Here is a 22,176-nt window from a genome sequence, read left to right as displayed (position 1 = left end):
ATATTCCATGTGCACTTGAAAAGAATGCATATTCTGCTATTTTTCGATGGAATGCTCTGTACGTATCCATTTGGCACATCTGGTCTAATGTGTCCTTCAAAGCCACTGTTTCCTTATTGATTTTCTGCCTGAATGATCTATCCATTGGTGTAATTATATGTCTCTTTAGATCTAAAGTGAGTGTCTTGTAGGCAGCATATAGATGAGTCTTGTTTTTTATCCATTGAGTCAACCCACATCTTTCGATTGGAGCATTTAGTCCACTTACATTTAAAGTAATTACTGATAGGTATGGACTTATTGCCATTTTGTTCATTGTTTTCTGGTTGTTTTTATAATTCTTCTCTTTTCCTTTCTTCTTCTCTGACTTTCTTCCCTTTTGAATTGATGTCTTCCCTTAATATTATGCCAGGATTCCTTTCTCTATTTTTTGTGTATTTATTACAAGTTTTCGTTTCGTGATTATCATGGAGTTCCTATATAATATTGTATTTATATAATGGTCTTTATTGACAGTCACTTATGTTAGAACAGATTCTAGAACCACATTTTTACCCCCCACTCCACATTTGACATACATGACATCACATTTTACGTCTTTCTATTCTGTTACCTCCTTTTTTTTTTTTTAAGATTTTATTTATTTATTTAAGAGAGAGAAAGCACAAGTAAGGGGAGGACAGAGGGAGAAGCAGACTCCCTGCTGAGCAGGGAGCCTGATGCAGGACTTGATTCTAGGACCCTGGGAATACCACTTGAGCAGAAGGCAGAAGCTTATATAAGTCACCCAGGTGCCCTTATTCTGTGTATCTCTTAACTAATTTTTGTAGATATAATTGATTTTATTGGTTTTTATCTTTTGACTTATATACTAGCATTATAATTGACTGACCTACTTTTACTATGTTTGCTTTTATCAGTGAATATTTTTCCATTCATAATTGTCTTATTTCTAATTATGGCCTTTTCTTCTTTAAAAAAAAATCCCTTTAACATTTCTTGTAAGGCTAACATAGTGGTGATAAACTCCTTTAACTTTTGTTTGTTTGGGAAACTATATCTCCTCCAAGTCTGAATGATAACTTTGTCAGGTACAGTATTCTTGGTTGTGGTTGTGTTTCAGAACTTTGAATACATCATGCCGCAGGCTTCTGGCCTGCAAGGTTTCTGTTGAAAAATCAGCTGAGAGCCTGACGGGTTTCTCTTGTACATAACTTCTGCTTTTCTCTTGCTGCTTTAAAAATGCTCTCTTTGAGAATTTAATTATTATGTGTCTTGGTGTGGACCTCCATTGTCTCAGCTTGTTTGGGGCTCTCTAATTTCTGGACCTGGATGTCTGTTTCTGTTTTTCATAGCCAGATGTTATGGGGGCTTGTCTTCCCAGTGTAGGTCCCCAGACCCAGCAGTGTCAGATGTGGGGCTTGGTCCCCTCCCTCTTCAGGGAACCACTGTGTCTGTTATATCCCTCCTGCTTGTGGTTTGCTGTGCTGGGGGTTTGGCTCCCTACCCAGTTTCTGTCCCTCCTACACTTCTCAGTGTGATATCTTTATGTCTTTATCTGTAAAAGAGCTGTTCTACCAGGGTCTGGATGTGTCTGTGGGAGGAGGTGAGCTTAGGACCCTCCTTTTCCACCATCTTCCTGAGATCTCTAGTAGGTAGCCTTTTCATTATGTTGATGGTTTCCTTTGTTGTGCAGAATGCCTGTTTATTTTGTTCATTTCCACATCAGTCAGTCTTTTTCTTCTTTATTCTGAATAGAAGTCCTTTGTCAGATAAAAGCATTGCAGGTAACTTCTTCCAAATAGTGTATTCTGATTAACAGAATTTCTTAATTTTATTGTGGACCAGTTTATCTCTTATTTTATGGCTTTTTGAGTCCTATTTAAGAAAACTTTGCCTATCCCAAGGTTTTGAAGAGAATTTTATTTTATCTTTTAGGAGCCTCTTTGTTTTACCTTTCACATTTGGGTATATACTCCATTTCAAATTAATTTTTGAGTGAGGTGTGAAGTAGGAATGAAGATTCATTTTTTCTTTATAGATATTTAGTTGACCCACACCCTTTATTGAAAAGACCATTCTTATTTCTACTACTATATAGTGCTACCTTTGACATGAATCGTGTCCATAAATGCACGGTTGTTTGGGATTATATTGTGTTCTACTAAGCTATTTGTCCATCCTTGTATCAATAACTCATTCTTTTTTTTTTTAATATACAGCTATAGTGTTGTTGTTGTTTTAAGATTTAATTTATTTATTTGACAAAGAGAGAGAGAGATCACAAGCAGGCAGAGAGAGAGGGGGAAGCAGGCTCCCCACCAAGCAGAGAGCCCAATGTGGGGCTCGATCCCAGGACCCTGAGATGATGACTTGAGCTGAAGGCAGAGGCTTAACCCATTGAGCCACCCAGGTGCTCCTCAATAACTCATTCATAATTACTATATTTTTATAAAAAGTTTTTTTTTTTTTTAAAGATTTTATTTATTTATTTATTTGACAGAGAGATAGAGAGAGCACAAGTAGACAGAGAGGCAGGCAGAGAGAGGGGGAAGCAGGCTCACTGCCGAGCAGAGAACCCGATGCGGGGCTCGATCCCAGGACCCTGAGATCATGACCTGAGCCGAAGGCAGAGGCTTAACCCACTGAGCCACCCAGGTGCCCCTATAAAAAGTTTTAATACAGTTCTAGAAATCCTCCCACTTTATCATTTTTTAAGATTGTCTTGTTATTGTTGTCTCTTTTCATTTCCACATGAATTTTATAAATCAGGTTATCAAAACACACACACACACACACACACACACACACACACACACACCACTACTGGGATCTCATTAAAATTGCAGTTAATCTATAGATCAATTTGGGGAGAATTAACACTGTTACAATATTGAGTCTTACAAACTATGTACTTGGTGTATCCATTTATTAAGGTAATCTTTAATTTCTCTCTCTAATGTTTAATAGTTTTCTGTGTAGAAGACCTGTGTATTTACTCATCAGTACTTGATGTTTATTTGATGCCTTTGCAAATGGTATCTTTTTGAAAATTTCATTTTAGTTGCTTATTATAGAGGTACAGAAGCACAATTAACCCTGTAAATTTACTTATTTATTTTAAGAGCTTATTTGTAGGTTCTTTTGGATTTTCTACATATACCACTATGTTGTATGTAAGTAATGACAGTTTTATTTCTTCCTTTCCAATTCTTAAATCTTTTATTTCTTTTTCTTTCCTTATCATAATGGCTAAGACTGTCAATACAATGTTGAAAGACACAGTCACGACAGGTATCCTGATTTCTAATCTTAGGGAAAGTTTTTAATATTTTATCATTAAGTATGATATTTGCTATAGTTTTGAAAATATCCATTATTAGATTAAAGAAGTGTTCTTTTTTTAGTTTGCTGAATGTTCTTCCTTTCTTTCTTTTTTAAAAAAACGTTTTATATTAAGTAATCTCTACACCCAATGTGGGGCTTGAACTCACAACCCTGAGATCAAGAGTCACATGCTTTTCTGACTGAGCCTGCCAGGTGTCTCCAATTTTTTTTTTTTTAATCAGGAATGGATGTTGAATTTTAACAAGTGTTTATTCTGTACCTATTAAACATGATTTTCCACTTTTATTCTGTTAATGTGTTGAATCACACTGATTTTTCAACCTTGCGATTTTTAATAAATCCAAGTGGTTGGAATTTTTTTCTATTTATATATTGTCAGATTCATTGAGCTAGTTATCTTATTTACTGCATTTGTATCTGTAATCATAAAAGAAATTAACCTGCAATTTTTTTTTTTTTGTAATACCCTTGTAATGCTAGTCTCATTCAAAGACTTGGGAAGTTTTCCTCTTTCTATTCTCTGTATAAATTTGTGTAAGATTGGTGTCATTTCTTCCTTAAATGTTAGATTTCACCAATGAAACCATTTAAGCCGAGAACTTTTCTCTGAGGGAAGATTTTATTTTATTTTTTTATTTTTAAAAAAGATTTACTTATTTTAGAGTGAGAGTGGGTGAGAGAGCACATGCAAGTGGGAGGAGGGGCAGAGGGAGAGAATCTTTAAGCAGACTCCCCATTGAACCCCGAGAGAAGATTTTAAGCTGTTGATTTAATTTATTGCTTAGATGTAGAATTCAGCTTTCCTATTTCTTCTTTCGTCAATTTTGATACTTTGCATTTTCCGAGGATTTGTCTATTCATTTAAATATCAGAATTTGCTAACATAAATTTGTCATAATATCCTTTTAAATTTATTTTTATTGTTGTAAAAAAACACAGAACATGAAATTTGCCATCTTAACCATTTTTTTAAAGATCTTATTTCTTTGTCAGAGAGAGAACGAGAGCGAGCACACAAGTGGGGGAGGGACAGAGGGAGAATCAGGCTCTGCACTGAGCAAAGAGCCCGATGTGGGACTTGATCCCAGGACCACCCTGGGATCATGACCTGAGCCAAAGGCAGATGCTTAACCAACTGAGCCACCCAGATGTCCCTCATCTTACCCATTTTTAAGTGTATAGTTCAGTAGTGTTGAGTATTTTCACATTGGTGTGAAATACATTTCCAGAACTTTTTCATCTTGCAAATCTGAAACTCTATACCTATTAAAGGACTTCCTTATCCCTCCTTCCACCAGCCCTTGGTAACCACTATTCTACTTTCTACTTTTATAAATCTGGTATTATTACCTCTTTTAATGCATATAGGTTCTATAGTGATACCTGTTTTCATCCCTGATACTGATCATTTGGGTCTTTTTATTGTTTTAAGATTTTATTCATTTATTTGAGAGACAGAGTGTGAGTGAGTGAATGAGAAAGCATACAAGCAGGGGCAGAGGGAGTGAGAGAGGGAGAAGCAGGCTTCCCTGTTGAGCAAGGAGCTGATGCAGGGCTTGACCCCAGGACCCCAGGACCAAGGCTTGAACCAAAGGGAGACACTTAACTAAGCCACCTGAGCCAACCAGGCGTCTTGGGTCTTTTTTCTTGTTAGCAGAGATCTGCTAGCTTTATTAATAGTCTTTTTTATTTTTTTAAGATTTTATTTATTTATTTGACAGAGAAAGAGAGATCTCAGGTAGGCAGAGAGGCAGGCAGAGGGAGAGGGGGAAGCAGGCTCCCTGATGGCAGAGAACCTGATGCAGGGCTCGATCCCAGGACCCTGAGATCATGACCTGAGCCAAAGGCAGGGGCTCAACCCACTGAGCCACGGAGGCGCTCCAATAGTCTTTTTCAAGAAACAATTTTGTGCTTGGCTGTTTTTTTTTTTTTTCCCTCTTATATATTTGGTTCCCAACTGAATTCATTTGTGATCTTTATTATTTCCTTTATTTGACAGGAATGCTTAGAACACTGACTTCTAGCCATTTTTTCTGTTCTAATATATGCATTTAAGGTCACAGACTTTCCTCTAAATGGCTTTAGCTGCATCAGACAAGTTTTGATAATTTCCACTGCAATTTCTTCTCAAGCTTTCTTTTTTCTTTTTTAATTAAGTAGGCTCCATGCCCAGTATGGGGCTTGAATTCCCAGCCCTGAGATCAAGAGTCAGAAGCTCTACCAACTGAACCACCCAGACACCCCTGACTTATAAGCTTTTTAGAAATATATTACCAGAGGGGTGCCTGGCTGAATCAGTTGGAGGCACATATGACTGTTGATCTTGGAGTTGTGGGTTCAAGACCCAAGTTGTAGAGATTACTTAAGAAAAATAAAATCTTAAATCTTAAAAACAAAAAAGAGGTATATTACTTGATTTCAAATATTTAGGGATCATTTTAATTACCTTTTCACTATTGATTTCTAAATTAATTCCACTGGTCAGAAAACATACTCTGTATGATTTCAATCCTTATAAATTTGTTGAAATTTCACCCAGTATATGGTCTATTTTAGTAAATGCACTTGAAAATAATATATAATCTATAGTTGATGAGTGCTACATATATGTCAATTAGATCTTTGCTAATTGTGTTGTTCAAATCCAGATCCTTGATGAGTATTTGTGTGCTTGATAAAAAGAGGTGTGTTTAGGGGTGCCTGGGTGGCTCAGTGGGTTAAAGCCTCTGTCTTCCGCTCAGGTCATGAGCCCCACATTGGGCTCTCTGCTCCGCATGGAGCCTACTTCCCCCCTCTCTCTCTGCTTTCCTCTCTGCCTACCTGTGGTATCTGTCTGTCAAATAAATAAAATAAAAAATCTTAAAAAAAAAGACGTGTGTTTAAATTTCCCACTATGATGCTGAAATTACTGGTCCTTTGAGATCTGTCCATTTTTGCTCCAGATGTTTTGAGGATATATTAGGTACACAAAACTTAGAATTATTTTCTTCATGACGGATTAACTTTTTCATCATTATGAAGTGTCCTCTTTGTCTTAAAGCATATTTTGTCTGATATTTATATAAAAAGTGATTTTCTTTTGAGTTTACATGGTATATATTCTTCTATCATTTTACTTTCAACACTCCTGTCTTCTTATATTAAAGAAGTACCACAAATATGTAGACATATGTGTGTATGTGTGTGTTTATAAATTTTAAATAGTCTATCTTTATATTTGAATATTTAATCATCATTTTATATTCATTACTGACATACTGGGATACAAATTTACAATATTAATCCTTTCTATTTGTCCCTTCTGTTCCACGTTCTTTTGTGCTTTAAAAAAAAAATGTTTCTTCTTCCTTTGGATAATTTTATTATTCTATTTTTTCCTCTATATGTTTATTATATATTATTTTCCTATTCTTTTAGTGGCAGTGCTAGCCTAGAGACTATTTTACTACTTTGTTAGTCATTACCCTAATTACAACATGTATCTGATTTTTTAAATTAATGTATTTTAAAAATATTTATTTATTTGAGAGAGATGTGAGCATGCACATGAGCTGGGGAGAGGGGCAGAGGGAGAGTGAGAAGCAGACTCCCCACTGAATGGGGAGCCCTATGTAGGGCTCTCTTTATCCCAGGACTCTGAGTCATGACCTGAACCAAAGACAGATGCTTAACTGACTGAGCCACCGAGGCACCCCTATAATCTTTTTTAAAGGAAAATAGGAAGTATTGGTGAGGATGTAGAAAAACTGTAACCGCTGTACACTACTGGCATGAATATAAAATTGTTCAGCCACTGTGGGAAACATTTTGGAAGTTTCTCCAAAACTTAAACACAGAATTACCATAGGACCCAGCAATTTCACACATAGGTATGTACTTACATGAAAAGAGAGATGCAAACAGATTCTTGTACAGCAATTCCTAGCAGCATTATTCACAATAGCCAAAGTTGGAAGCAGCTCAAATGTCTATCAGCAGACGAATGGATGAACAAGCTGTGGTATACAAACACACACATATATACACACATACCTACACACACACATTGGACTATTAGCTGTAAAATGGCATGAAGTACTGATCCATGCTACGATGTGGATTATGCTTGAAAACATTATCCTAAGTGAAAGAAGACAGACCAGAAGATCACATAATTTTTATGATTCCATTTATATGAGCTATCTAGACTAGGTACAGCCACAGACAGAACACAGATAGGTATTTTCTAAAGGCTGGACAGGAGGGTGGAATGAAGAACAACAACTTTATGCATAGGGGTTTGCTTTTTGGGGTGATAAAAACTTCTTAAAACTGGATAGAGGTGATGGTCATACAACTGTGTGAATATACTAAATGCCATTTGCCACTTTAAAGTGGTTAATTTTATGTTATGTGAATTTCTTCTCAATTAAAAAGATGCATCTTTTTTCTCTAACCTTTTTTTTTTTTTAAAGATTTTATTTATTTGACAGACAGAGATCACAAGTAGGCAGAGAGGCAGGCAGAGAGAGAGGAGGAAGCAGGCTCCCCGCTGAGCAGAGAGCCCAACACGGGGCTCGATCCCAGGACCCTGGGATCACAACCTGAGCCAAAAGCAGAGGCTTTAACCTACTGAGCCACCCAGGCGTCCCTTCTCTAACTGTTTTCAAGTTTTTCTTTTCCCTTTTTTTTTTTTTTTAGTTTTACTATGATGTATCTTGGTATTTTTTTTTTTTTTTCTCAAATCTGTGGTTTGATGTCTTTTGTCAGTTTTGGAAAATTCTCAGCTATTTTCTCTTCAAATATTGCTTCTGCTTCAGTCTTCTCTCCTTCTATGACCTGAACTGAATTGCAGGTGTGTTAGGTTTTTTTCATCATGATCTAAATTCTCTTGTGTGACCCCTCACCACCACCTTTTTGTATTTTCCTTCCCTTTTTCCTTTTGTGCTTTGGTTGAATATTATCTCCTGACCTGTATTCCAGTTCACATATCCTTTCTTCGGCAATGTTTAAGTTGATGTTAAAGGTTCTATGAGGTTCTTACTGTCAGTCCTCACATTCCATTTACTTTTTTTGGCAGGGGTGCTGTTTCTATTTATTTCTGAAATTATCCATCTTGTCTTCAGTTTCCTGAGCATACTTAGAGTTCTTTTTAAAGTCTATGTTTGATATTTCTGATATTTGTATTTCTGTGGCTCTATTTCTATTCTTTGTTTTTTCTCCTTTTTGGTTGTTTTGTCTTCTAGTATACCTGGTATTTTTTATTTATCTATTTATTTTGGACTGTACATATGAAAATTGTAGAGATCTGAGGCTGCTGGTGGTAGTATCTTCCTCTGGAGGATTTCCACATATTACCTGAGGCTATGGGCATATCCTTCCTTCCAATTAGAAATTAAGCAGATTCAGATTTAGGCTTCAGTCTTTGAAAAGGTTAGTTAAATTCTGGTTCAACCTCTACCTAGTTCAAGGGTACAGCCCTTGGGGAGCCCCAGTGGAAAGTCTAGGGTGTTTATCAGGGCTCATTGCTCTTTGTGGGCTCTGAATTCCAGGTTATGTCTCACAAGCCCAGTAAGACTGCCTGAGCTCTCCTCATCAGTCATTCAGCCCCCACATTCTGGTTACTTCTCGGCCATTGTTCATGAATTGGCAAATGCCTCAAAAAGAAAAGCAGTGTTGAACATCAGGTCCATATTGCTGCACTTCCCTTTCCTCTGGGCTCTTGACTTCTCAAGTCCTCACCACATTGATAGGTCTTCAATGCTTTAAAGTAGAACACTAAAAAATGTTTTTTCCAAATTCTCTGGTTGTGCTTGGTATGATGTATGAACTACAAGAAGTTAGTATGACATTACCAGAAGCAGAAATGTGATCAACTTATTATTAATGGCTTAGAGCTCCCCTTCATGTGGGTTAAAGTTTTTCTAGACTTTAGAATCTTAAAACTGATTAAAGCAATTAAAAAATAAAATAGAGATTTTGTAACTCTCTGAAAAATATAAGTACTTGATTATGTGTGCTGTTCTATTTGCTGTTTTCTTTCTTTCACAGTTAGACCATAAATTTATGGGTACAACTCAGATATATTTTATCTTTCTCTTTTCACATTATGCCAGTAAACACTCCATAGAATTGAATTGATTAGCATGAAAACTATCCCAATCACATCACTAATTTGTATCCAGATGGTCTTCTTTTTAATATTTTATTTATTAGTTTCATTAATTCACTAGAGGCAACACTACTGACTGAGAGAGAGAGAGACAGAGAGCACACAGGTAGGCAGAGTGGCAGGCAGAGGGAGAGGGAGAAGCAGGCTCCCAACTGAACAGAGAGCCATATGTGGGGCTTGATCCCAGAACCCTGGGATCATAATCTGAGCTGAAGGCAGATGCTTAACTAACTAAGCCACCCAAGCACCCCTGTATCCAGGAATAACTTGGAACTCCCCTACCAGGAAATAAAGAGGGTTTTTGCATGAAGAAACAGACAAGAGGGGTGCCTGGCTGGCTTGGTTGGAAGAGCATGTGACTTTTGATCTCAACTCATGAGTTTGAGCCCTACTTTGGATATATAGAAATTACAAAAAAAAAAAAAAAAAAGAATAACCTTAAAATAAAGACACAGACAAGAAGCTAGAAATTAACCATCACTTGCTACTTCTGTGTATATCACTGGTTTTGGTAGTTATACAGCCTTTGTAAGGATTATAAAATGTTTAAGGCAACTGAAATGTCCATCAACTAAGAACTGATTCACTATACAATGCATTTATCAATCTTAAAGAGAATGAGGCAATCAGATCCATATGCACTGATGGGGAATAATTGCCAAATACTGGGCAGGAAGAGAATGATGGTCCACATATTCTGTTTTGGCAAACCCACTGCTTCCTATATTCTTGGTCTCAAATTGTGTTAAGTACTTATTTTCTGATTGAGTTCTAGCAAACGTCAAATGGAAGTCTGTCTATGCTTTGAAAGTGCAAGCTTTTGTGAGAAGAAATTTGAGATAAAATTAAGGGAATTTCTCATGTAGATGCAGAGGGACCAGAACTCTGTAGAGCAGAGCCACTTAAGGAGAAACTTATAAGGTTAAGGTGAAGACAGGAAGGATTCACAAAAGTACAAGTTCTAACTGCTTACAAACGTAACCATTAGAGCATCTTGTGACCGTATTTGTGAACTCCCTTCCTGAGGTTTCTGCACTTAAATGGTATAAAGTTTTCTTCACTGATGTTACATTTATTCTTAAAATACCCTGCGCTAATTTGTTGCTATGGTTAATCAGATTCCCAAGTCACCTGTGGCCCTCCTCTGTGGATATAAGGTATGGGTTCTTTCATTTGGCAGAAAGCCTGAAAAGTGTCTTTATTTGTTTTAAACTTTTGGGCTAAAGGAAATTTAATAGATTGGTGACCAATCAATACCTTGTTCTAAAACTATGTGCAGAAGAGATTTTTGGTTGGGAGAAGAACAATGTGTATATCATGTTAACAATTATAAAAGTACATTTGAGAGAGTATGTTCATAGATGCATAAAACCTCCCTGTAAGGGTACACATGACACCAAGGCAATAGAAATTGCTGGAAGAAGCCCAGGGTTGGCACCATGGTGAGAGGGAGATATAGTACACTTTTGAACTTTTTTTTTTTTTTTACTATTAGCATGTTATTCAGGAAAATAATTTTAGATGATTTCTGAGTACAAGGAACAAGGGCTGAAAAGGGAGAAACTTATAATTTCTATATAATTTCACAATAGCCTTTCAAGATAGATGTGTTATTACAGAGAGACAAAATAACTGGCCCCAAATCATCAAGCTAGAAGTAGGATCCAGCTAAAGCTGAATTCAAAGCAAAGGTATCTTTCAGTTTTACACTCTTAACAAGCAAGTACCTTGGATTGCAGTTATGATCAAGGAGCAAAAAAATTTAGCACTTAAGTTTAATTGATATGATTCATTTATACAATTTAATTTAAACTCCCCAGATCCAATACTATGGACTGATTTTTTTTAAAGATTTTGTCTATTTGATGGGCAGAGATCACAATTAGGGAGAGAGGCAGGCAGAGAGAGAGAGAGGAGGAAGCAGGCTCCCTGCTGAGCAGAGAGCCCGATGCAGGGCTCGATCCCAGAACCCCAGGATCACGACCCAAGGCGAAGGCAGAGATTTTAACCCACTGAGCCACCCAGGCGCCCCACTATTGACTGATTTAAGAGTTTTTTTTATGCTGTATAATGAACGGCTATGGTAAATGAGAAGGCGTACTTTTTCTAAGGTAATCAAAGTTCAATTAAAATTCAGAGACTTTCCAGGGTGCCTGGGTGACTTAGATGATTAAGCATTTAACTCCTGATTTCGACTCAGGTCACAATCTCAGGATAGTGAAATCGAGCGCTCCATAGGGCTCCATGCTGGGCGTGGAGTCTGCTTGAGATTCTCTCCCTCTGTCCCTTCCGCTCTAAAAAAAAAAAAAAAAAAAAAATTCCAAGGACTTTCTGAAGGTGTTGGTAACAATTCTGATTTTATTTTTTATAAACATTTTATTTATAAAATAAATATTTTATTTTTAATAAAATAATTTAATAAAAAAAGAGACACAGCGAGAGAGGGAACACAAGCAGGGGGAGTGGGAGAGGGAGAAACAGGCCTCCCGCCAAACAGGGAGCCTGAATCAGGCCTCCACTGGAGGACACCGTGATCATGACCTGAGCCAAAGACAGATGCTAAACAACTGAGCCACCCAGGAGCCCCTACGGCTCTGATTTTCATATAATCACAATGTTCCTACTGCTTTTCTTCCTTTCCCAGAAATTTAAAAAAGATTATGTAAGTGAAGACAGACAGGTCTTCAATGCTCAGTGCTATTCTATGACCAAGAGATCCAATTAGATAACTGAAGGACCTGGCAAATTATGAGGACTACTCTCGCTATGGAAACCTCACTGTGTTCCTATAATTAATGTAAACAGCATGATCTATAAATCTGCATCTCGTGCTTTCTTCAAGAAATTAGACAATGCTCATATCTGCTTTATCCTGAGGCAGCAAGAATTTCCTTCGGCTGAGGAGGAGGGGCAGTGCCTGGCTGTGGGTAGAGGCTCCAACCCCCTCCTGAGAGGCCTTTTCTCCTATTTTCGCCATATAATTCCTAGCCTCACTGCAGGCTCTATGTCCAGAATCAGGCCCCTGTATGTGCTCACAAGTGGCAAAGCTTTCTTTTATCACTATGCCTTGGGCCTTGTGGTGGGGGCACCTGTTTAAAGTGATAAATGACTAGAATTTTCAAGTTAAGCTTCCCTCTTAGAAAACAGGAAATGGTGCTTGAGGCCAGATAGCCTTTCCAAGAGTCCTTTCAAAGGGCTTGAGTTCTCACCTGGAAGGGAGGTCTGCTGGAGGAGCATGGGGGAAAGGCAGTGGTGCTCAATGGACCCACATGTGAAGCAGGAGACCAGCTGCAAAACCTCAGTGGGGTGGGGACCTTCTTGGGCTGGGGGTTGCTGGGACAAGGCTTTCCCATCATCCCCATCGGGATGGACTTTTAGGGGTCAATTCTTTTTTCTTTCTTTGTTAAAGATTTAATTTATTCATTTAAGAGAGAGAGAGAGAGAGGGCACACAAGCAGGGGCAGAAGCAGGAGAGGGAGTAGCAGACTCCCTGCTGGGCCAGCCAGGAGGCCCAAGGGGGGCTCGATCCCAGGACCTGGAGATCATGACCTGAGCCGAAGGCAGCGCTTAACCACCTGACCCACCCAGGTGCCTCCCCAGGGGAGCAACAAGTACTACGGGTCAACACCTCTCGCCAGGTGGATTTACAGATGCTACTGGGACTCTTACTCTGAGGGGGAGACGCTGACGCTGGGAGAGGCTACGAGACCTACCCGGCCGGGAAGGGGGCGAGCCCAGGTTCACGGCCTAGCAGCCGGACCACACATCTCAACGCGCAGCGCACAGCAATCTAAACACCAGGCAGCGGCTGCTTGGTGCATTTCATTTCATTTAGCAGGGCCGCAGGGTAGGTCAAGTACTCAGAGGGGGTGCAAATGCAATTTGTTTTGCCCCAAGCTTAGTGGGGCCGGGACTGCGCAAGAATTCTGCGTGTGCTGTGGTTGCGAACCTCCTCATCCGCCCGGGGCTGTTCACCTGACTTCCAACTGCGGAGGACAAGGGCGGAAAGCCCAGCTCGGCCTGGGAGCCCGAGTCTCAGCATGCACGTATACCCGCTCCGCAGTAAATGCCATTCATTCATGCGTGCATTCATTCATTTTAAGATCTTTTTTAATTTTTTAAAATTTATTTGACAGACAGACAGTGAGAGAAGGAACACAAGCAAGGAGAATGGGAGAGGGAGAAGCAGGCTTCCTGCCGAGCAGGGAGCTGGATGTGGGGCTCGATCCCAAGACTCTGGGCTCAAAGCAGACACTTAACCATTGAGCCACCCAGGCACCCCGACAAATGCCATTTAAATAGTGTCGGTGACTCTGCCTGTGGCTCCGAGGCAGGAGCGCCTGCCCTGCGGTGATGGGGACACAGGCCTCTCACGTCCCTGCGACAAGCGGCGGTCCCTGGTCCAATGAGTCGGAGCCATGTTTCAAATGTCATTTGGATTCCGCTTGGGATTTTGCCCTTTATAAACCTTCCCAACCCCTAAGATGCCCCAGCTCTCTACTGTAGTTGGGATCAAGCAGGGGAAATGCCCCTCTGAGGATCTGAACCGAAGGAAACTGTTTGTGCCTTGCGAGTTCTGCATAGCCTTCCTGGTCCAACTGCCTTGGCTGCTCGTTTCAGCCGCAGGTGGTGTGTGGTGTATGGTGTTAGGGGTCACGGGGAAAGAAGGTTCCTGGAGGGAGGGGTCAGTCAGGCCCAACTGCAGCTGAGCGCCCCACTTCTGCCTGTGCCCTGAGCTTAGGGCCCGCCTCTGGGGGGAAAGGGTGCCATCTTGAGGCAGAGTGCAGCGACCCCTTTCCCCTTGGTTAAGGGAGACCAACCTTGTATTTTCCCCAGCTTCATGAGAAGCTTTGAGAAAAAGAAAACAAGAGTAAGGGGACTGGATAGGTTTAACGGATTTACTAAATTTCTCCTGTTTCCTGGAGCCCCATCAGTGACTGGCCTGGCTGCTGCCACCACCTGTGCACACCCAGCCTGGGCCTCTTTTCCTCACCTGGGTTTGCCTTTACCCTCCCTTAGCCTCAGTCTGAACTCGGGTTCAGCGGCCGCCCTAGCTCTTATGATTTCTGCCTGCCTTTTCGACTCCTCAGTGCTTCCCACGTCTCTCTCTGTCTGCCCAGTGGGTCTAAATGCACTGAGGCAGCTCTCCTGTGCAGATGCTCTCCCGGGCTGGGTGAATGCCCCCTGGAGATCTCCTTGCCCAGGGGTTTCTAGAATCTTCTCATTGGCCCCATTGTTTCCGTCCTATTTCTTGCCTGCTGCCTACTGAAGGTACCTTCTCAGCTGGGATGTTCTCTAAGTCAGCACCTCTACCTACTTTCTTTAGTAAACCCATTATTTTAATTTCAGGAGACAGTCTGCACCTAATTCACACCTTCCAAAATGCACCTTGAGGCTCCCCACTGGAAAAGCCACCGATCTTGTGATAGCCCCAGGACACCTTTCTTCCTGACCCTGCTTTGTGTCATCAAACACAAGGCCATCACACTTCTCAGCCTTTCCTACCACCAAGCTTTGTGCACATGGGGCCTGTGGCCAGGACATCCCATGATCACTTTTCTATTTGGTGAGATTCTTCTCTAAGGCAAAACAGAATGGCGTTTAGAACACAGTGCTGGCAAGTTACTGGATTTATCTAAACTTGTTTCCTTTTCTGTAAAATGGGGGTTAATAATAGGGTGTTGTGAGGATTAAATGAGTTAACGTGTGAAAGGCTTAAAAGCGTGCCTACCACATAGTAAGCTATTATTATGATAATTCCCTTTAAAGATACATACAAACACGCGTACAGAAAGAGAACGTGCATCCATACACGAGCTCAGCCCTCAAATAGTTCCCTGCATTCATCGTCCTGGTTTTTCCCTGAACCTGTGAATTCCTTAAGGGCAAGAACCATACACACCACAGCAAATGCTGGCCCAACAGTCTCAGGGCTGAAGGGTGGCTGGGGGTCAGGGACATGGCCCCTGGGCTGCCTTGGTTTCCTTCTCACTTTGCCACTTAATAGGTCAGCGAGCTTTGCCCGGTTTCTGGACATTCTCAAAACCTTGTTTCTTCATTTTTAAAAGAAGAAAGTAACTCTCTCTTCTCTGATTTGGATATCGCCAAGATAAAAATTATAATGGATGTAAACCACTCAGCATGGTGCCTGTCACATCCCATGTGCTAGCTCTTGGCTGTCTCCTGTTCAGCCTCACTGAGGAGATCTAGAATAGCAGTTTCTAGTTCCGCTGGAATCTTTGTTTTGTTTGTTGCTATCAGGTTCTATTCTTAAGTTGTCTTGATAAGGAATTTACTATAACCAAATATTTTCCTAGATTAAAAAGTCAAAGAACCTCCAGGATCTTTCTCCTCAACTATTGAAAAAGTCTACAGTTACAACCCAGCGGGCCGAAGAAAAATTAGATTTCATTCCACCAGGCTTCAGTGGCTATAAATGCCTAAAGACTGAGTATCAGGGAGGACCCACTGGCAGCTTTCCTGTGGAAGCTCTTTGAACTACAGACTGTATTCCTACACACCAGTGGTCCGTTGTAAGCACTGAGGCTGCCTTGAAATAAAACTCTTGAAAAACACTTTTTTGGGGAGGGTATGTGTGAAAACCAAAACCACAAAAACAACCCATGTCTTAAGGATTACAAAGTTTTTCCAAGAAGGGCTTAAAACTGAACTATCAATCTACTCCAGACTAACTTCTAGTCATTTTCTAATTTTTAACATCGTAAACAAGAAATTACTCAACCTCTACATCGTTTCTATTCATGAAGCTTTTTAGCTGGTAGCACTGTGATTATGAAGAAATTAGCAACTGGGTTTTGATGAAAATTTGAATTCTGGTTCTAAGGAACCAAAAAGCCCACTCAAAGGATAACATGTGTGCAGATACATGACACACCACTTTCATAGTTACAGAGACCATGACTAATTGAAACATAAAAATTTAATGAAGCCAATTAAATCCCAAAGCCACAAAACGGCAGATTCAAATTTCAGTGGTTGATATATCTTCCCTAAGATTGATGGAAAGCTCCATTCTCTTAATTCACTCATTTTCATTTCTTAGCTCTTGTAAAAATTCTATATTTGGCCCTGAATAGCACCTACTATTTAAAAAAATCTTACTCTTTGCTAGGGCTTGAAATAATGTGAAAAGGGTGAAAGTACACTAATAGAGATGATGGCATGGTCATTAAACAGTCCTACATCTCTTGACTGCTGATGAAGGAAAATAGGAATTCACCATAAATGGGAAGGAGAGAGCAAAGACAACAAACCAGGTTAATTTTCACTGGGATAAAGTGAGGTGGGGAGGAATTATCTTACTAGTTTATGAAAATCTGCTTGAAGAAAAAAAAATTGCAGGTATTAAGGAAGAAGTCAGCCTCAACGCTGCCCAGTCAAGAGAATAAGGTCAAACATTCAGCTGAACTCTCTAGCACAGAGTTGGCTGGAAATATCATGAAAGCAACTGAACCAGTCAATCTCAAGGGATAAAGATGTACTGAATAACCTCTGTAGCTTCTAGAAATCCTTTAACCCCATATGCACCTAACAACAGAGCCCCAGAATACATAAAGCAAAACTAATACAACTAAAGGGAGAAACAGAAAATTCAGTAATAATCACTGGAGCCTTCAATATCTCATTTCTTTCTTTTCTTTTTCTCTCTCTTTCTCTTTCTTTCTTTCAGATTTACTTATTTATTTGACAGAGAATGAGAGAGGGAGAGACAGGGAGCACAAGCAGGGGGAGCTGCAGGCAGAAGGAGAGGGAAAGCAGGCTCCTTGCCAAGCAAGGAGCTCAATAAGGGCCTTGATCCCAGGACCCTGGGATCATGACCTGAGCTAAAGGCATATGCTTAACCAACTGAACCACCCAGGCACCCCCCCCCATTTTCAATAATAGGTAGAACGAGATAGCAGACAAAAGAGGAACAAAAAGGTTTGAACAACACTATTAACCAAATAGTACTAACAGATGTTACAGAGCACTTTATTCAATAGAAGAATATATATTTTTTCTCAGGGTTCATGTGGAATATTATCCAGGACAGACTATATGTCAGGCCATAAAACAAGCCTAAATGTATTTAAAATGATCAAAATCGTACAAAGCATATTCTCCAACCATAAGGTAATGAAATTAGAAACCTGTATGAAAAGGAAGTTTTAGAAATTCACATATTTTTTTAAAGTTTTTTTTTTTTTTAAAGATTTAATTTATTTGAGAGAGAGTGAGAGAGCAAGCACAAGTGGAGGGAGAATCATAGGGAGAGGGACACTAAGACTCTGCACTCAGTGTGGAGCCCGATGAGGGCCGGATCCCACAACCTCAAGATCATGACCTGAGCTGAAATCAATAGTTGGACACTTAACCAACTGAGCTACCCAGGCACTCCAACATGTGGGGTTTAAACAACATATTTCTAAATAACCAATGAATCAAAAGAGAAATCACAGGGGAAAGTAAAAATACTCTAGAATAAATGATACAAAAAGCACAACATACCAAAACTTATGGACGGGCAAAACTGCTTAGATGAAAATTTATAGTTGTAAATGCTTGTAAGACAGACCTGAAATTAATAACCTAATTTTCTACTTTAAGAAAAAAGAACAAACAAAACTAGACCCAAAGCAAGCAGAGGAAGAAAATAGCAAAGATCTGAGCAAAAATTAATGAAACAGAGAATAGAAAAATAGGCAAATCAATGAAACCAAAAGTTAGTTCTTTGAAAAGGTCAAAATTTACAAACCTTTAGCTAGATTGACTAGGCAAAAAAGGACTCAAGTTACTAAAATCAGGAATGAAAGAGGGGACATTACTACCAACATTGCAGGAATTTAAAAAAGGTCATAAGGGAATCTTACAGGCAATTGTATGCCAACGAGTGAGACAACATTGATGAAAGAGACATATTACTACAGAGATAAAACTATAGAAACTGACTTAATTAGTAATAGAAAATATGAATAGATCTATAAAAGGTAAAGAGAGGGAGAGTCAGTAATCAAAAAACTTCCCACAAGGAAAAGTCCACAGCCAAATGGCTTCACTAGTGAATTTTACCAAATAATTATACAGAATTAACACCAATCCTTCTCAAACTTTTCAAAAAACAGCAGAGGAGGAATTACTTCATAATTCATTATATGCAGCCAACATTACACTGATACTAAAGCCAGAGAAAGACATCACAAGAAAATTACAGGCCAATACCTTTTATGAATACAGATGCATATTCCTCACCATATACCAGAAACCTGAAATCTGCAACATATAAAAACATAGTCCCATTGTGACCAACTGGGATTTATCCCAGGAATGCAAGGTTGATTCAACACTATGAAAATTGATCAATATATTATTATGATAAGGGACAAAACACATAATCATTACAATAGGCATAGAAAAAGCATTTAACAAAATCCAAAAGTCATGATAAAAACACTCAATAAGCTAGAACTAGAAGGGAACTTTTTTCAATCTGAAAAAGGGCATCTATGAAAATCCCACAGCTAACATCATACTCAATGGTGATAGTCTGAAATCTTTCTCCCTGAGATCAGAAACAACACATGGATATCTGTTTGCTCCACTTCTTTTTTTTTTTTTTTTAAGATTTTATTTATTTATTTGAGAGAGAGACAGTGAGAGAGAGCATGAGTGAGGAGAAGGGCAGAGAGAGAAGCAGACTCCCCGTGGAGCTGGGAGCCCGATGCGGGACTCGATCCTGGGACTCCGGGATCATGACCTGGGCCGAAGGCAGTTGTCCAACCAACTGAGCCACCCAGGCGTCCCTGTTTGCTCCACTTCTATTCAACATTCTACTAATGGAAGGTCTAGCCAGGGTCAATTAAGCAAGAATATAAAATAAAAGCCATCCAGATTGGAAAGAAAGAAGTTAAAACTATCTTTATTTGCCAAAAAGATGACCTTTTATATAGAAAATTTTAAGGCATCCACTAAAAGACTATTAGTCCTAGTAAATGAGTTCAGCAAGAATGCAAGATCAATGTACAAAAATCAATCGTATTTCTATAGAAATTAAATAAATGGAGAAAGATATCCTTTGTTCATGGATTGAAAGATCACTTTAAATTTTACTGTTTTTTAAAAGATTTTATTTATTTATTTGAGAGACAGACAGAGGCAGAGAAAGAATGAATGGGGCAAGGGGCAAAGGGAGAGGTAGCAGCAGACTCCCTGCTGAGCAGGTAGCCTGAAGCAGGGTTCGATCTCACGATCCTGAGATCATGACCTGAGCTGAAGTCTCAGATGCATAACTGACTGAGGCACCCAGGTGCCCCAATATATTTATTTTTTAATTAAAAAATTTTTTGGGGGGGTGCCTGGGTGGCTCAATGGGTTAAAGCCTCTGCCTTGGGCTCAGGTCATGATCTCAGGGTCCTGGGATCAAGCCCCGCATTGGGCTCTCTGCTCAGCATCCCTGCTTCCTCCCACCCCCTCTGCCTGCCTCTCTGCCTACTTGTGATTCTATCAAATAAATAAACAAAATCTTTTAAAAAGAAAAAAAAAATTTTTAAGTAGGTTCCATGCCCAGCATAGACTTGAATTTACAATCTTGAGATCAAGACCTGAGATGAGATCAAGAGAAGGATGTTTAACTTATTGAGCCACCTAGGCACCTCAAAAGACTTAATATTAAAATGACACTACTACCTAAAACAAAGCAAATTCAGCATAATCCCTATCAAAGTGCCAGGTGGCATTTTTGCAGAGATTGAAAAACTGATCTTAATTTATATGGAAATGCAATGGATCCTGGATAGCCAGAACAATCTTGAAAAAGAACAAGGTTGGGAGGAGTCACACTTCCCAATTTAAAAACTTACTACAAAGCAACAGTAATCAATATCATATGATAATGACACAAGGACAGAAAGAGAGACCAGTGGAATAGAATTGAGAATCCAGAAATAAACTCATATATTATGGTTAACTGACTTTTGACAAGGGTACCAAGACCACTCCAAGGGGGAAAAGAATAATTTGTCCAGCAAATGGTACTGGGATAAATGGATAGCCACATGCAAAGAATGAATGTGGATCCCTACCTCACACCATATACATGTATTAACTCAAAATGGGTCAAAGACCCAAATATAAGAAAACTAAACGATAGAACTGTTGGTTTTGTTACTTTGAATTAGGCAATGGTTTCTCAGACATGATCCCTAAAACACAAACCAAAGAAAAAAAAACAGAAAAAAAACCAGATAAACTGGGCTTCATCAAAATTAAAAACTTGTATCTTGAAAGATACTATCAAGAAAGCAAACAACTTAAGGAATAAGATAAAGTATTTATAAACCATATATCTAGGTAAGGGCCTAGTAATCTAGAATATATAAAGAACGCAACAACAAAATACCACCCAATCAAAAAAAAAAATGGGCAAAGGATTCGAAACTGACTTTTTCTAAAGACATTCAGGGGGCCACAAGCACAGGAAAAGCTGCCCAACATCATTAGTCATTAGGGAAATGCAAATCAAAACTGTAATGAGATGGTTTTAAAAAGGAAAATAGTAAGTGCTAGTGAAGATGTGGAGACACGAACTTTTGTACACTGCTGGCGGGAACGTGCAACTACAGCTGTTCTGGAGAACATTTGGCTGTTTTTCAACAAGTCAGAGCTACCACATGACCTAGCAATTCCGCTCCTAGGGGCAGACCTGAGAGAACTGTAAAGATAATATTCACAGAAACTTTGTCCACCGATGTTCACAGCAGCATGATTCATGGTAGCCAAAAGAGGGAAACAACGAATGTCCATCACTGGAAGAGTAGATGAACAGAATGTGGGATGCGTCCATATGATGCAATATTACTCAGCCACAAAAAGGAACCAGCAGGATTCAAGCTGCAATGGGAAAACTTGAAGATGTTATCCTACGTGAAAGAAGCCAGATGAAAAGGACTACATACTATATGATTCCATTTCTATGAAAAGTCCAGAACGGGTAGATTCAGAGAGACAGACAGCAGATTTGTGGTTTCCAGGCTGGCAGGGGGATGGGAGGGCTGAGAGGTTACTGCTCTTGGGTATAGGGCTTCTTCTTTTGGGGGTGATGCAAATGTTCTGGAATTAGACAGATGGTTGCACTACCTTGTGAATATACTAAAAACCACTGAAATGGCTTATCCTTTGCAAGGGTTGATTTTTATGGCATGTTAATCGAAAGATAAAAACCTTCACCCCCTACTGGCTGGAGAATGACTGGGGTTAGTGAACCCATTACCAGTGGGAGTAAGTTCTCATCTCTCAGAGATCCTGAAGTAAAAGGTGGAGAATTCATTGCTCAAAATGTTCACACATACTGATAACCCCTCAAGCACAGAATGCAACAGAACGTAAAATATTTCAACATTTTCCTCAATAATACAGCAAAAATATTTCATTTACGCTCGTAAAATTGCTCTTTTCCAGCTTCTTAGAATTTGCTGTTTTGTTTTGTTTTGTTTTAAAGAATACTGTACAAAGGTGGAAACCCATCTTGGACAGATGTAATTTATTATTACTCAGTGTGTGTTCTGGAAAATTTTCCTTAGACTCATTCCCACCAATATTTATTGAGCACTTACTATGTGCAAAAGCACTCTACCAGGCACAAGGGATGCGGCGGCGCGCAACATGGCTGAATATCTCTGCTG

At 39.4% G+C, this 22,176-nt stretch overlaps 1 protein-coding gene across 1 annotated transcript in view; it reads right to left on the bottom strand.

Moving 5' to 3' along the window:
* The window catches only part of RNF130 (ring finger protein 130), a 133,078-nt gene that overhangs the window by 5,551 nt on the left and 105,351 nt on the right, over positions 1–22,176 (bottom strand). The window lies entirely within an intron of this gene.

This window comes from Lontra canadensis, unplaced genomic scaffold, assembly GCF_010015895.1.
Source record: "Lontra canadensis isolate GAN:19392208 unplaced genomic scaffold, GSC_riverotter_1.0 scaffold181, whole genome shotgun sequence".
NCBI lineage: Eukaryota > Metazoa > Chordata > Mammalia > Carnivora > Mustelidae > Lontra > Lontra canadensis.
This window is presented reverse-complemented; position numbering and strand designations above follow the sequence as displayed.